The following is a 15352-nucleotide window of genomic DNA, read 5'->3' as shown; positions in this document are numbered from 1 at the left end:
GGCCTACAGCACCCGGTATTCCCAGGCGGTCTCCCATCCAAGTACTAACCAGGCCCGACCCTGCTTAGCTTCCGAGATCAGACGAGATCGGGCGCGTTCAGGGTGGTATGGCCGTAGACGGAGGCGTGGCTCTCCGCCGCCCTCAAGAAGCCCGGCCGCCCACCGGGCCTCCCTGCGCAGCTCGGCCCGCCTGCCACGGGATCCGCGCGGGAAAGGCCACCCGGGCGGGGGGGGGGGGCGCCCGGCACCGCCCGCCAGCCAGCCTCCTCCAAGGGCGTGCGTGTGAGCCCGAGAGCCGGACACCCGCCCCCAGACGGACACACGGACACGCACACACGCACGCCGGCCGGGGCGCACCGCCCCGGCGCCCCGGCGCCCCCGCCTCCCCCCGGACCGCGTCGTGCCGCCTGCGCTCGGCCCCCAGGGGCGCACGGGGCACCGGGCCGCTTGTCTCTGCAGCGGTTCTGGGCGCAGGTGCGCGCGGCGCGGGGGCCGGGGGGCCGGGGGCGGCGTGGGGGCGTGGGCCGCGGCCGGGGAAGGCCCGCGGCCGGGCGGCTTTGCCCAGCGCCCCCGGACCCTGTCTGTCTGCGTGTGTCCGCTTCCCGGTGCGCGAGGGGTCGCGCTGCTGCACTTGGCCCGGCGGGCGCTCGGGCGCTCCTGCGGGTGGCCCAGGGCGCCGTCACGGGGCAGGCCCCGGGCCTGGCCCGGCGCCTGCGGGAATGGGAAGGTGGGGGAATCCCCTCGCGTGGGCCAGGAGACCTGGGTGCCCCTTGGCCGGGTGCTCCCCCACCGGGGCGCTCTGCACTGCGGGGCTGCGTGTGCGCGGGGCCGGGGTGCGCCTTGGGCCCCGTGGGTGCCCTGGGTGTCGCCCGAGGGCTGAAGGAGAGGGGACAGCTTGCCCGGCCTGCCACCCTCCCTCCAGGGGACCGGAGAGGCCGCAGGAGGAAGAGAGCAGGGGCTGCAGGGCAGGCGCACAGGCAGGGCCGGCGGGCCGGGGCAGGCCCAGGGGACCTCCTTCTGCGGGCGGAGCGGGGGCCGGCGGGGGCCCCACTCCACGCACACGCACACGCACACGCACACGCAGACACCTGCGCACACGCACGCGCACACACACATAGAGACACCCCCACACAGAGACACACCCAGAGACTCACACACAGGCACCATCAGGCCCACGCACGCACACACAAACACACACAGGCACACACACAGGCGCACGCACACAGCCCGGGCGACGTCCCTGCGGGAGGTGTCCCGCCCCGGGGTCCTCGGAGGAGGATGCCCCAGGAGGCTGCCGGTTGCGGGGCCCTGCCCCGGCCCTCCCCAGGCACAAGGCCCAGGGGCTGAGGCGGGGGTCGGGGCCCGGGGTGCACGGTCCGGGTGAGGAGCTGCCGGTGGGGTGGGATGGCTGGGCCGCAGGCCTCAGGCGAGCGGCACCACGGGGGTGGTGGCCCGGGAGGGGCCGGGGCACCTGGGTCGCGGGGGGCCGCAGGCGAAGGGCAGGACCAAGGCCAGGGGCCGGGGCCCTCCCCCGCGCCAAGGCAGAGGCCAGGGGGAGAAAATGAAAGACAGGAAGGCCCCCCCCCGCCCCCCACGCCCGCAAAAGGCCTACAGCACCCGGTATTCCCAGGCGGTCTCCCATCCAAGTACTAACCAGGCCCGACCCTGCTTAGCTTCCGAGATCAGACGAGATCGGGCGCGTTCAGGGTGGTATGGCCGTAGACGGAGGCGTGGCTCTCCGCCGCCCTCAAGAAGCCCGGCCGCCCACCGGGCCTCCCTGCGCAGCTCGGCCCGCCTGCCACGGGATCCGCGCGGGAAAGGCCACCCGGGCGGGGGGGGGGGCGCCCGGCACCGCCCGCCAGCCAGCCTCCTCCAAGGGCGTGCGTGTGAGCCCGAGAGCCGGACACCCGCCCCCAGACGGACACACGGACACGCACACACGCACGCCGGCCGGGGCGCACCGCCCCGGCGCCCCGGCGCCCCCGCCTCCCCCCGGACCGCGTCGTGCCGCCTGCGCTCGGCCCCCAGGGGCGCACGGGGCACCGGGCCGCTTGTCTCTGCAGCGGTTCTGGGCGCAGGTGCGCGCGGCGCGGGGGCCGGGGGGCCGGGGGCGGCGTGGGGGCGTGGGCCGCGGCCGGGGAAGGCCCGCGGCCGGGCGGCTTTGCCCAGCGCCCCCGGACCCTGTCTGTCTGCGTGTGTCCGCTTCCCGGTGCGCGAGGGGTCGCGCTGCTGCACTTGGCCCGGCGGGCGCTCGGGCGCTCCTGCGGGTGGCCCAGGGCGCCGTCACGGGGCAGGCCCCGGGCCTGGCCCGGCGCCTGCGGGAATGGGAAGGTGGGGGAATCCCCTCGCGTGGGCCAGGAGACCTGGGTGCCCCTTGGCCGGGTGCTCCCCCACCGGGGCGCTCTGCACTGCGGGGCTGCGTGTGCGCGGGGCCGGGGTGCGCCTTGGGCCCCGTGGGTGCCCTGGGTGTCGCCCGAGGGCTGAAGGAGAGGGGACAGCTTGCCCGGCCTGCCACCCTCCCTCCAGGGGACCGGAGAGGCCGCAGGAGGAAGAGAGCAGGGGCTGCAGGGCAGGCGCACAGGCAGGGCCGGCGGGCCGGGGCAGGCCCAGGGGACCTCCTTCTGCGGGCGGAGCGGGGGCCGGCGGGGGCCCCACTCCACGCACACGCACACGCACACGCACACGCACACGCACACGCAGACACCTGCGCACACGCACGCGCACACACACATAGAGACACCCCCACACAGAGACACACCCAGAGACTCACACACAGGCACAATCAGGCCCACGCACGCACACACAAACACACACAGGCACACACACAGGCGCACGCACACAGCCCGGGCGACGTCCCTGCGGGAGGTGTCCCGCCCCGGGGTCCTCGGAGGAGGATGCCCCAGGAGGCTGCCGGTTGCGGGGCCCTGCCCCGGCCCTCCCCAGGCACAAGGCCCAGGGGCTGAGGCGGGGGTCGGGGCCCGGGGTGCACGGTCCGGGTGAGGAGCTGCCGGTGGGGTGGGATGGCTGGGCCGCAGGCCTCAGGCGAGCGGCACCACGGGGGTGGTGGCCCGGGAGGGGCCGGGGCACCTGGGTCGCGGGGGGCCGCAGGCGAAGGGCAGGACCAAGGCCAGGGGCCGGGGCCCTCCCCCACGCCAAGGCAGAGGCCAGGGGGAGAAAATGAAAGACAGGAAGGCCCCCCCCCGCCCCCCACGCCCGCAAAAGGCCTACAGCACCCGGTATTCCCAGGCGGTCTCCCATCCAAGTACTAACCAGGCCCGACCCTGCTTAGCTTCCGAGATCAGACGAGATCGGGCGCGTTCAGGGTGGTATGGCCGTAGACGGAGGCGTGGCTCTCCGCCGCCCTCAAGAAGCCCGGCCGCCCACCGGGCCTCCCTGCGCAGCTCGGCCCGCCTGCCACGGGATCCGCGCGGGAAAGGCCACCCGGGCGGGGGGGCGCCCGGCACCGCCCGCCAGCCAGCCTCCTCCAAGGGCGTGCGTGTGAGCCCGAGAGCCGGACACCCGCCCCCAGACGGACACACGGACACGCACACACGCACGCCGGCCGGGGCGCACCGCCCCGGCGCCCCGGCGCCCCCGCCTCCCCCCGGACCGCGTCGTGCCGCCTGCGCTCGGCCCCCAGGGGCGCACGGGGCACCGGGCCGCTTGTCTCTGCAGCGGTTCTGGGCGCAGGTGCGCGCGGCGCGGGGGCCGGGGGGCCGGGGGCGGCGTGGGGGCGTGGGCCGCGGCCGGGGAAGGCCCGCGGCCGGGCGGCTTTGCCCAGCGCCCCCGGACCCTGTCTGTCTGCGTGTGTCCGCTTCCCGGTGCGCGAGGGGTCGCGCTGCTGCACTTGGCCCGGCGGGCGCTCGGGCGCTCCTGCGGGTGGCCCAGGGCGCCGTCACGGGGCAGGCCCCGGGCCTGGCCCGGCGCCTGCGGGAATGGGAAGGTGGGGGAATCCCCTCGCGTGGGCCAGGAGACCTGGGTGCCCCTTGGCCGGGTGCTCCCCCACCGGGGCGCTCTGCACTGCGGGGCTGCGTGTGCGCGGGGCCGGGGTGCGCCTTGGGCCCCGTGGGTGCCCTGGGTGTCGCCCGAGGGCTGAAGGAGAGGGGACAGCTTGCCCGGCCTGCCACCCTCCCTCCAGGGGACCGGAGAGGCCGCAGGAGGAAGAGAGCAGGGGCTGCAGGGCAGGCGCACAGGCAGGGCCGGCGGGCCGGGGCAGGCCCAGGGGACCTCCTTCTGCGGGCGGAGCGGGGGCCGGCGGGGGCCCCACTCCACGCACACGCACACGCACACGCACACGCAGACACCTGCGCACACGCACGCGCACACACACATAGAGACACCCCCACACAGAGACACACCCAGAGACTCACACACAGGCACAATCAGGCCCACGCACGCACACACAAACACACACAGGCACACACACAGGCGCACGCACACAGCCCGGGCGACGTCCCTGCGGGAGGTGTCCCGCCCCGGGGTCCTCGGAGGAGGATGCCCCAGGAGGCTGCCGGTTGCGGGGCCCTGCCCCGGCCCTCCCCAGGCACAAGGCCCAGGGGCTGAGGCGGGGGTCGGGGCCCGGGGTGCACGGTCCGGGTGAGGAGCTGCCGGTGGGGTGGGATGGCTGGGCCGCAGGCCTCAGGCGAGCGGCACCACGGGGGTGGTGGCCCGGGAGGGGCCGGGGCACCTGGGTCGCGGGGGGCCGCAGGCGAAGGGCAGGACCAAGGCCAGGGGCCGGGGCCCTCCCCCGCGCCAAGGCAGAGGCCAGGGGGAGAAAATGAAAGACAGGAAGGCCCCCCCCCCGCCCCCCACGCCCGCAAAAGGCCTACAGCACCCGGTATTCCCAGGCGGTCTCCCATCCAAGTACTAACCAGGCCCGACCCTGCTTAGCTTCCGAGATCAGACGAGATCGGGCGCGTTCAGGGTGGTATGGCCGTAGACGGAGGCGTGGCTCTCCGCCGCCCTCAAGAAGCCCGGCCGCCCACCGGGCCTCCCTGCGCAGCTCGGCCCGCCTGCCACGGGATCCGCGCGGGAAAGGCCACCCGGGCGGGGGGGCGCCCGGCACCGCCCGCCAGCCAGCCTCCTCCAAGGGCGTGCGTGTGAGCCCGAGAGCCGGACACCCGCCCCCAGACGGACACACGGACACGCACACACGCACGCCGGCCGGGGCGCACCGCCCCGGGGCACCGGGCCGCTTGTCTCTGCAGCGGTTCTGGGCGCAGGTGCGCGCGGCGCGGGGGCCGGGGGGCCGGGGGCGGCGTGGGGGCGTGGGCCGCGGCCGGGGAAGGCCCGCGGCCGGGCGGCTTTGCCCAGCGCCCCCGGACCCTGTCTGTCTGCGTGTGTCCGCTTCCCGGTGCGCGAGGGGTCGCGCTGCTGCACTTGGCCCGGCGGGCGCTCGGGCGCTCCTGCGGGTGGCCCAGGGCGCCGTCACGGGGCAGGCCCCGGGCCTGGCCCGGCGCCTGCGGGAATGGGAAGGTGGGGGAATCCCCTCGCGTGGGCCAGGAGACCTGGGTGCCCCTTGGCCGGGTGCTCCCCCACCGGGGCGCTCTGCACTGCGGGGCTGCGTGTGCGCGGGGCCGGGGTGCGCCTTGGGCCCCGTGGGTGCCCTGGGTGTCGCCCGAGGGCTGAAGGAGAGGGGACAGCTTGCCCGGCCTGCCACCCTCCCTCCAGGGGACCGGAGAGGCCGCAGGAGGAAGAGAGCAGGGGCTGCAGGGCAGGCGCACAGGCAGGGCCGGCGGGCCGGGGCAGGCCCAGGGGACCTCCTTCTGCGGGCGGAGCGGGGGCCGGCGGGGGCCCCACTCCACGCACACGCACACGCACACGCACACGCACACGCACACGCAGACACCTGCGCACACGCACGCGCACACACACATAGAGACACCCCCACACAGAGACACACCCAGAGACTCACACACAGGCACAATCAGGCCCACGCACGCACACACAAACACACACAGGCACACACACAGGCGCACGCACACAGCCCGGGCGACGTCCCTGCGGGAGGTGTCCCGCCCCGGGGTCCTCGGAGGAGGATGCCCCAGGAGGCTGCCGGTTGCGGGGCCCTGCCCCGGCCCTCCCCAGGCACAAGGCCCAGGGGCTGAGGCGGGGGTCGGGGCCCGGGGTGCACGGTCCGGGTGAGGAGCTGCCGGTGGGGTGGGATGGCTGGGCCGCAGGCCTCAGGCGAGCGGCACCACGGGGGTGGTGGCCCGGGAGGGGCCGGGGCACCTGGGTCGCGGGGGGCCGCAGGCGAAGGGCAGGACCAAGGCCAGGGGCCGGGGCCCTCCCCCGCGCCAAGGCAGAGGCCAGGGGGAGAAAATGAAAGACAGGAAGGCCCCCCCCCCGCCCCCCACGCCCGCAAAAGGCCTACAGCACCCGGTATTCCCAGGCGGTCTCCCATCCAAGTACTAACCAGGCCCGACCCTGCTTAGCTTCCGAGATCAGACGAGATCGGGCGCGTTCAGGGTGGTATGGCCGTAGACGGAGGCGTGGCTCTCCGCCGCCCTCAAGAAGCCCGGCCGCCCACCGGGCCTCCCTGCGCAGCTCGGCCCGCCTGCCACGGGATCCGCGCGGGAAAGGCCACCCGGGCGGGGGGGCGCCCGGCACCGCCCGCCAGCCAGCCTCCTCCAAGGGCGTGCGTGTGAGCCCGAGAGCCGGACACCCGCCCCCAGACGGACACACGGACACGCACACACGCACGCCGGCCGGGGCGCACCGCCCCGGCGCCCCGGCGCCCCCGCCTCCCCCCGGACCGCGTCGTGCCGCCTGCGCTCGGCCCCCAGGGGCGCACGGGGCACCGGGCCGCTTGTCTCTGCAGCGGTTCTGGGCGCAGGTGCGCGCGGCGCGGGGGCCGGGGGGCCGGGGGCGGCGTGGGGGCGTGGGCCGCGGCCGGGGAAGGCCCGCGGCCGGGCGGCTTTGCCCAGCGCCCCCGGACCCTGTCTGTCTGCGTGTGTCCGCTTCCCGGTGCGCGAGGGGTCGCGCTGCTGCACTTGGCCCGGCGGGCGCTCGGGCGCTCCTGCGGGTGGCCCAGGGCGCCGTCACGGGGCAGGCCCCGGGCCTGGCCCGGCGCCTGCGGGAATGGGAAGGTGGGGGAATCCCCTCGCGTGGGCCAGGAGACCTGGGTGCCCCTTGGCCGGGTGCTCCCCCACCGGGGCGCTCTGCACTGCGGGGCTGCGTGTGCGCGGGGCCGGGGTGCGCCTTGGGCCCCGTGGGTGCCCTGGGTGTCGCCCGAGGGCTGAAGGAGAGGGGACAGCTTGCCCGGCCTGCCACCCTCCCTCCAGGGGACCGGAGAGGCCGCAGGAGGAAGAGAGCAGGGGCTGCAGGGCAGGCGCACAGGCAGGGCCGGCGGGCCGGGGCAGGCCCAGGGGACCTCCTTCTGCGGGCGGAGCGGGGGCCGGCGGGGGCCCCACTCCACGCACACGCACACGCACACGCACACGCACACGCACACGCACACGCAGACACCTGCGCACACGCACGCGCACACACACATAGAGACACCCCCACACAGAGACACACCCAGAGACTCACACACAGGCACAATCAGGCCCACGCACGCACACACAAACACACACAGGCACACACACAGGCGCACGCACACAGCCCGGGCGACGTCCCTGCGGGAGGTGTCCCGCCCCGGGGTCCTCGGAGGAGGATGCCCCAGGAGGCTGCCGGTTGCGGGGCCCTGCCCCGGCCCTCCCCAGGCACAAGGCCCAGGGGCTGAGGCGGGGGTCGGGGCCCGGGGTGCACGGTCCGGGTGAGGAGCTGCCGGTGGGGTGGGATGGCTGGGCCGCAGGCCTCAGGCGAGCGGCACCACGGGGGTGGTGGCCCGGGAGGGGCCGGGGCACCTGGGTCGCGGGGGGCCGCAGGCGAAGGGCAGGACCAAGGCCAGGGGCCGGGGCCCTCCCCCGCGCCAAGGCAGAGGCCAGGGGGAGAAAATGAAAGACAGGAAGGCCCCCCCCCCCCCGCCCCCCACGCCCGCAAAAGGCCTACAGCACCCGGTATTCCCAGGCGGTCTCCCATCCAAGTACTAACCAGGCCCGACCCTGCTTAGCTTCCGAGATCAGACGAGATCGGGCGCGTTCAGGGTGGTATGGCCGTAGACGGAGGCGTGGCTCTCCGCCGCCCTCAAGAAGCCCGGCCGCCCACCGGGCCTCCCTGCGCAGCTCGGCCCGCCTGCCACGGGATCCGCGCGGGAAAGGCCACCCGGGCGGGGGGGCGCCCGGCACCGCCCGCCAGCCAGCCTCCTCCAAGGGCGTGCGTGTGAGCCCGAGAGCCGGACACCCGCCCCCAGACGGACACACGGACACGCACACACGCACGCCGGCCGGGGCGCACCGCCCCGGCGCCCCGGCGCCCCCGCCTCCCCCCGGACCGCGTCGTGCCGCCTGCGCTCGGCCCCCAGGGGCGCACGGGGCACCGGGCCGCTTGTCTCTGCAGCGGTTCTGGGCGCAGGTGCGCGCGGCGCGGGGGCCGGGGGGCCGGGGGCGGCGTGGGGGCGTGGGCCGCGGCCGGGGAAGGCCCGCGGCCGGGCGGCTTTGCCCAGCGCCCCCGGACCCTGTCTGTCTGCGTGTGTCCGCTTCCCGGTGCGCGAGGGGTCGCGCTGCTGCACTTGGCCCGGCGGGCGCTCGGGCGCTCCTGCGGGTGGCCCAGGGCGCCGTCACGGGGCAGGCCCCGGGCCTGGCCCGGCGCCTGCGGGAATGGGAAGGTGGGGGAATCCCCTCGCGTGGGCCAGGAGACCTGGGTGCCCCTTGGCCGGGTGCTCCCCCACCGGGGCGCTCTGCACTGCGGGGCTGCGTGTGCGCGGGGCCGGGGTGCGCCTTGGGCCCCGTGGGTGCCCTGGGTGTCGCCCGAGGGCTGAAGGAGAGGGGACAGCTTGCCCGGCCTGCCACCCTCCCTCCAGGGGACCGGAGAGGCCGCAGGAGGAAGAGAGCAGGGGCTGCAGGGCAGGCGCACAGGCAGGGCCGGCGGGCCGGGGCAGGCCCAGGGGACCTCCTTCTGCGGGCGGAGCGGGGGCCGGCGGGGGCCCCACTCCACGCACACGCACACGCACACGCACACGCACACGCACACGCAGACACCTGCGCACACGCACGCGCACACACACATAGAGACACCCCCACACAGAGACACACCCAGAGACTCACACACAGGCACAATCAGGCCCACGCACGCACACACAAACACACACAGGCACACACACAGGCGCACGCACACAGCCCGGGCGACGTCCCTGCGGGAGGTGTCCCGCCCCGGGGTCCTCGGAGGAGGATGCCCCAGGAGGCTGCCGGTTGCGGGGCCCTGCCCCGGCCCTCCCCAGGCACAAGGCCCAGGGGCTGAGGCGGGGGTCGGGGCCCGGGGTGCACGGTCCGGGTGAGGAGCTGCCGGTGGGGTGGGATGGCTGGGCCGCAGGCCTCAGGCGAGCGGCACCACGGGGGTGGTGGCCCGGGAGGGGCCGGGGCACCTGGGTCGCGGGGGGCCGCAGGCGAAGGGCAGGACCAAGGCCAGGGGCCGGGGCCCTCCCCCGCGCCAAGGCAGAGGCCAGGGGGAGAAAATGAAAGACAGGAAGGCCCCCCCCCCGCCCCCCACGCCCGCAAAAGGCCTACAGCACCCGGTATTCCCAGGCGGTCTCCCATCCAAGTACTAACCAGGCCCGACCCTGCTTAGCTTCCGAGATCAGACGAGATCGGGCGCGTTCAGGGTGGTATGGCCGTAGACGGAGGCGTGGCTCTCCGCCGCCCTCAAGAAGCCCGGCCGCCCACCGGGCCTCCCTGCGCAGCTCGGCCCGCCTGCCACGGGATCCGCGCGGGAAAGGCCACCCGGGCGGGGGGGCGCCCGGCACCGCCCGCCAGCCAGCCTCCTCCAAGGGCGTGCGTGTGAGCCCGAGAGCCGGACACCCGCCCCCAGACGGACACACGGACACGCACACACGCACGCCGGCCGGGGCGCACCGCCCCGGGGCACCGGGCCGCTTGTCTCTGCAGCGGTTCTGGGCGCAGGTGCGCGCGGCGCGGGGGCCGGGGGGCCGGGGGCGGCGTGGGGGCGTGGGCCGCGGCCGGGGAAGGCCCGCGGCCGGGCGGCTTTGCCCAGCGCCCCCGGACCCTGTCTGTCTGCGTGTGTCCGCTTCCCGGTGCGCGAGGGGTCGCGCTGCTGCACTTGGCCCGGCGGGCGCTCGGGCGCTCCTGCGGGTGGCCCAGGGCGCCGTCACGGGGCAGGCCCCGGGCCTGGCCCGGCGCCTGCGGGAATGGGAAGGTGGGGGAATCCCCTCGCGTGGGCCAGGAGACCTGGGTGCCCCTTGGCCGGGTGCTCCCCCACCGGGGCGCTCTGCACTGCGGGGCTGCGTGTGCGCGGGGCCGGGGTGCGCCTTGGGCCCCGTGGGTGCCCTGGGTGTCGCCCGAGGGCTGAAGGAGAGGGGACAGCTTGCCCGGCCTGCCACCCTCCCTCCAGGGGACCGGAGAGGCCGCAGGAGGAAGAGAGCAGGGGCTGCAGGGCAGGCGCACAGGCAGGGCCGGCGGGCCGGGGCAGGCCCAGGGGACCTCCTTCTGCGGGCGGAGCGGGGGCCGGCGGGGGCCCCACTCCACGCACACGCACACGCACACGCACACGCACACGCAGACACCTGCGCACACGCACGCGCACACACACATAGAGACACCCCCACACAGAGACACACCCAGAGACTCACACACAGGCACCATCAGGCCCACGCACGCACACACAAACACACACAGGCACACACACAGGCGCACGCACACAGCCCGGGCGACGTCCCTGCGGGAGGTGTCCCGCCCCGGGGTCCTCGGAGGAGGATGCCCCAGGAGGCTGCCGGTTGCGGGGCCCTGCCCCGGCCCTCCCCAGGCACAAGGCCCAGGGGCTGAGGCGGGGGTCGGGGCCCGGGGTGCACGGTCCGGGTGAGGAGCTGCCGGTGGGGTGGGATGGCTGGGCCGCAGGCCTCAGGCGAGCGGCACCACGGGGGTGGTGGCCCGGGAGGGGCCGGGGCACCTGGGTCGCGGGGGGCCGCAGGCGAAGGGCAGGACCAAGGCCAGGGGCCGGGGCCCTCCCCCGCGCCAAGGCAGAGGCCAGGGGGAGAAAATGAAAGACAGGAAGGCCCCCCCCCCCCCACGCCCGCAAAAGGCCTACAGCACCCGGTATTCCCAGGCGGTCTCCCATCCAAGTACTAACCAGGCCCGACCCTGCTTAGCTTCCGAGATCAGACGAGATCGGGCGCGTTCAGGGTGGTATGGCCGTAGACGGAGGCGTGGCTCTCCGCCGCCCTCAAGAAGCCCGGCCGCCCACCGGGCCTCCCTGCGCAGCTCGGCCCGCCTGCCACGGGATCCGCGCGGGAAAGGCCACCCGGGCGGGGGGGGGGGGCGCCCGGCACCGCCCGCCAGCCAGCCTCCTCCAAGGGCGTGCGTGTGAGCCCGAGAGCTGGACACCCGCCCCCAGACGGACACACGGACACGCACACACGCACGCCGGCCGGGGCGCACCGCCCCGGCGCCCCGGCGCCCCCGCCTCCCCCCGGACCGCGTCGGGCCGCCTGCACTCGGCCCCCAGGGGCGCACGGGGCACCGGGCCGCTTGTCTCTGCAGCGGTTCTGGGCGCAGGTGCGCGCGGCGCGGGGGCCGGGGGGCCGGGGGCGGCGTGGGGGCGTGGGCCGCGGCCGGGGAAGGCCCGCGGCCGGGCGGCTTTGCCCAGCGCCCCCGGACCCTGTCTGTCTGCGTGTGTCCGCTTCCCGGTGCGCGAGGGGTCGCGCTGCTGCACTTGGCCCGGCGGGCGCTCGGGCGCTCCTGCGGGTGGCCCAGGGCGCCGTCACGGGGCAGGCCCCGGGCCTGGCCCGGCGCCTGCGGGAATGGGAAGGTGGGGGAATCCCCTCGCGTGGGCCAGGAGACCTGGGTGCCCCTAGGCCGGGTGCTCCCCCACCGGGGCGCTCTGCACTGCGGGGCTGCGTGTGCGCGGGGCCGGGGTGCGCCTTGGGCCCCGTGGGTGCCCTGGGTGTCGCCCGAGGGCTGAAGGAGAGGGGACAGCTTGCCCGGCCTGCCACCCTCCCTCCAGGGGACCGGAGAGGCCGCAGGAGGAAGAGAGCAGGGGCTGCAGGGCAGGCGCACAGGCAGGGCCGGCGGGCCGGGGCAGGCCCAGGGGACCTCCTTCTGCGGGCGGAGCGGGGGCCGGCGGGGGCCCCACTCCACGCACACGCACACGCACACGCACACGCACACGCACACGCAGACACCTGCGCACACGCACGCGCACACACACATAGAGACACCCCCACACAGAGACACACCCAGAGACTCACACACAGGCACCATCAGGCCCACGCGCGCACACACAAACACACACAGGCACACACACAGGCGCACGCACACAGCCCGGGCGACGTCCCTGCGGGAGGTGTCCCGCCCCGGGGTCCTCGGAGGAGGATGCCCCAGGAGGCTGCCGGTTGCGGGGCCCTGCCCCGGCCCTCCCCAGGCACAAGGCCCAGGGGCTGAGGCGGGGGTCGGGGCCCGGGGTGCACGGTCCGGGTGAGGAGCTGCCGGTGGGGTGGGATGGCTGGGCCGCAGGCCTCAGGCGAGCGGCACCACGGGGGTGGTGGCCCGGGAGGGGCCGGGGCACCTGGGTCGCGGGGGGCCGCAGGCGAAGGGCAGGACCAAGGCCAGGGGCCGGGGCCCTCCCCCGCGCCAAGGCAGAGGCCAGGGGGAGAAAATGAAAGACAGGAAGGCCCCCCCCCGCCCCCCACGCCCGCAAAAGGCCTACAGCACCCGGTATTCCCAGGCGGTCTCCCATCCAAGTACTAACCAGGCCCGACCCTGCTTAGCTTCCGAGATCAGACGAGATCGGGCGCGTTCAGGGTGGTATGGCCGTAGACGGAGGCGTGGCTCTCCGCCGCCCTCAAGAAGCCCGGCCGCCCACCGGGCCTCCCTGCGCAGCTCGGCCCGCCTGCCACGGGATCCGCGCGGGAAAGGCCACCCGGGCGGGGGGGCGCCCGGCACCGCCCGCCAGCCAGCCTCCTCCAAGGGCGTGCGTGTGAGCCCGAGAGCCGGACACCCGCCCCCAGACGGACACACGGACACGCACACACGCACGCCGGCCGGGGCGCACCGCCCCGGCGCCCCGGCGCCCCCGCCTCCCCCCGGACCGCGTCGTGCCGCCTGCGCTCGGCCCCCAGGGGCGCACGGGGCACCGGGCCGCTTGTCTCTGCAGCGGTTCTGGGCGCAGGTGCGCGCGGCGCGGGGGCCGGGGGGCCGGGGGCGGCGTGGGGGCGTGGGCCGCGGCCGGGGAAGGCCCGCGGCCGGGCGGCTTTGCCCAGCGCCCCCGGACCCTGTCTGTCTGCGTGTGTCCGCTTCCCGGTGCGCGAGGGGTCGCGCTGCTGCACTTGGCCCGGCGGGCGCTCGGGCGCTCCTGCGGGTGGCCCAGGGCGCCGTCACGGGGCAGGCCCCGGGCCTGGCCCGGCGCCTGCGGGAATGGGAAGGTGGGGGAATCCCCTCGCGTGGGCCAGGAGACCTGGGTGCCCCTTGGCCGGGTGCTCCCCCACCGGGGCGCTCTGCACTGCGGGGCTGCGTGTGCGCGGGGCCGGGGTGCGCCTTGGGCCCCGTGGGTGCCCTGGGTGTCGCCCGAGGGCTGAAGGAGAGGGGACAGCTTGCCCGGCCTGCCACCCTCCCTCCAGGGGACCGGAGAGGCCGCAGGAGGAAGAGAGCAGGGGCTGCAGGGCAGGCGCACAGGCAGGGCCGGCGGGCCGGGGCAGGCCCAGGGGACCTCCTTCTGCGGGCGGAGCGGGGGCCGGCGGGGGCCCCACTCCACGCACACGCACACGCACACGCACACGCAGACACCTGCGCACACGCACGCGCACACACACATAGAGACACCCACACACAGAGACACACCCAGAGACTCACACACAGGCACCATCAGGCCCACGCACGCACACACAAACACACACAGGCACACACACAGGCGCACGCACACAGCCCGGGCGACGTCCCTGCGGGAGGTGTCCCGCCCCGGGGTCCTCGGAGGAGGATGCCCCAGGAGGCTGCCGGTTGCGGGGCCCTGCCCCGGCCCTCCCCAGGCACAAGGCCCAGGGGCTGAGGCGGGGGTCGGGGCCCGGGGTGCACGGTCCGGGTGAGGAGCTGCCGGTGGGGTGGGATGGCTGGGCCGCAGGCCTCAGGCGAGCGGCACCACGGGGGTGGTGGCCCGGGAGGGGCCGGGGCACCTGGGTCGCGGGGGGCCGCAGGCGAAGGGCAGGACCAAGGCCAGGGGCCGGGGCCCTCCCCCGCGCCAAGGCAGAGGCCAGGGGGAGAAAATGAAAGACAGGAAGGCCCCCCCCCCCCACGACCGCAAAAGGCCTACAGCACCCGGTATTCCCAGGCGGTCTCCCATCCAAGTACTAACCAGGCCCGACCCTGCTTAGCTTCCGAGATCAGACGAGATCGGGCGCGTTCAGGGTGGTATGGCCGTAGACGGAGGCGTGGCTCTCCGCCGCCCTCAAGAAGCCCGGCCGCCCACCGGGCCTCCCTGCGCAGCTCGGCCCGCCTGCCACGGGATCCGCGCGGGAAAGGCCACCCGGGCGGGGGGGGGGGCGCCCGGCACCGCCCGCCAGCCAGCCTCCTCCAAGGGCGTGCGTGTGAGCCCGAGAGCCGGACACCCGCCCCCAGACGGACACACGGACACGCACACACGCACGCCGGCCGGGGCGCACCGCCCCGGCGCCCCGGCGCCCCCGCCTCCCCCCGGACCGCGTCGTGCCGCCTGCGCTCGGCCCCCAGGGGCGCACGGGGCACCGGGCCGCTTGTCTCTGCAGCGGTTCTGGGCGCAGGTGCGCGCGGCGCGGGGGCCGGGGGGCCGGGGGCGGCGTGGGGGCGTGGGCCGCGGCCGGGGAAGGCCCGCGGCCGGGCGGCTTTGCCCAGCGCCCCCGGACCCTGTCTGTCTGCGTGTGTCCGCTTCCCGGTGCGCGAGGGGTCGCGCTGCTGCACTTGGCCCGGCGGGCGCTCGGGCGCTCCTGCGGGTGGCCCAGGGCGCCGTCACGGGGCAGGCCCCGGGCCTGGCCCGGCGCCTGCGGGAATGGGAAGGTGGGGGAATCCCCTCGCGTGGGCCAGGAGACCTGGGTGCCCCTTGGCCGGGTGCTCCCCCACCGGGGCGCTCTGCACTGCGGGGCTGCGTGTGCGCGGGGCCGGGGTGCGCCTTGGGCCCCGTGGGTGCCCTGGGTGTCGCCCGAGGGCTGAAGGAGAGGGGACAGCTTGCCCGGCCTGCCACCCTCCCTCCAGGGGACCGGAGAGGCCGCAGGAGGAAGAGAGCAGGGGCTGCAGGGCAGGCGCACAGGCAGGGCCGGCGGGCCGGGGCAGGCCCA

At 76.3% G+C, this 15352-nt stretch overlaps 10 non-coding genes across 10 annotated transcripts; all 10 read right to left on the bottom strand.

Annotated features, from left to right (window-relative positions):
• On the bottom strand, positions 1-119 carry LOC129398832 (5S ribosomal RNA). Its single transcript, XR_008626709.1, has one exon. It is a non-coding gene; the product is annotated as a 5S ribosomal RNA (ribosomal RNA).
• Positions 120-1605: 1486 nt separating this feature from the next.
• Positions 1606-1724, bottom strand: LOC129398831 (5S ribosomal RNA). The gene has a single exon (XR_008626708.1). It is a non-coding gene; the product is annotated as a 5S ribosomal RNA (ribosomal RNA).
• Positions 1725-3221: 1497 nt separating this feature from the next.
• Positions 3222-3340, bottom strand: LOC129398830 (5S ribosomal RNA). The gene has a single exon (XR_008626707.1). It is a non-coding gene; the product is annotated as a 5S ribosomal RNA (ribosomal RNA).
• Positions 3341-4822: 1482 nt separating this feature from the next.
• Positions 4823-4941, bottom strand: LOC129398829 (5S ribosomal RNA). The gene has a single exon (XR_008626706.1). It is a non-coding gene; the product is annotated as a 5S ribosomal RNA (ribosomal RNA).
• A 1425-nt stretch (positions 4942-6366) lies between these two features.
• Positions 6367-6485, bottom strand: LOC129398828 (5S ribosomal RNA). Its single transcript, XR_008626705.1, has one exon. It is a non-coding gene; the product is annotated as a 5S ribosomal RNA (ribosomal RNA).
• Positions 6486-7988: 1503 nt separating this feature from the next.
• Positions 7989-8107, bottom strand: LOC129398827 (5S ribosomal RNA). The gene has a single exon (XR_008626704.1). It is a non-coding gene; the product is annotated as a 5S ribosomal RNA (ribosomal RNA).
• A 1494-nt stretch (positions 8108-9601) lies between these two features.
• On the bottom strand, positions 9602-9720 carry LOC129398826 (5S ribosomal RNA). The gene has a single exon (XR_008626703.1). It is a non-coding gene; the product is annotated as a 5S ribosomal RNA (ribosomal RNA).
• Positions 9721-11135: 1415 nt separating this feature from the next.
• Positions 11136-11254, bottom strand: LOC129398825 (5S ribosomal RNA). Its single transcript, XR_008626702.1, has one exon. It is a non-coding gene; the product is annotated as a 5S ribosomal RNA (ribosomal RNA).
• A 1498-nt stretch (positions 11255-12752) lies between these two features.
• On the bottom strand, positions 12753-12871 carry LOC129398823 (5S ribosomal RNA). The gene has a single exon (XR_008626700.1). It is a non-coding gene; the product is annotated as a 5S ribosomal RNA (ribosomal RNA).
• Positions 12872-14348: 1477 nt separating this feature from the next.
• Positions 14349-14467, bottom strand: LOC129398822 (5S ribosomal RNA). Its single transcript, XR_008626699.1, has one exon. It is a non-coding gene; the product is annotated as a 5S ribosomal RNA (ribosomal RNA).
• Between the last annotated feature and the right edge of the window lie 885 nt (positions 14468-15352).

The sequence above is a fragment of the Sorex araneus genome, chromosome 9 (assembly GCF_027595985.1).
Source record: "Sorex araneus isolate mSorAra2 chromosome 9, mSorAra2.pri, whole genome shotgun sequence".
Classification (NCBI taxonomy): Eukaryota; Metazoa; Chordata; class Mammalia; order Eulipotyphla; family Soricidae; genus Sorex; species Sorex araneus.
Note: the sequence above shows the minus strand (reverse complement) of the source record. Positions and strands in the feature narration are given on the sequence as shown.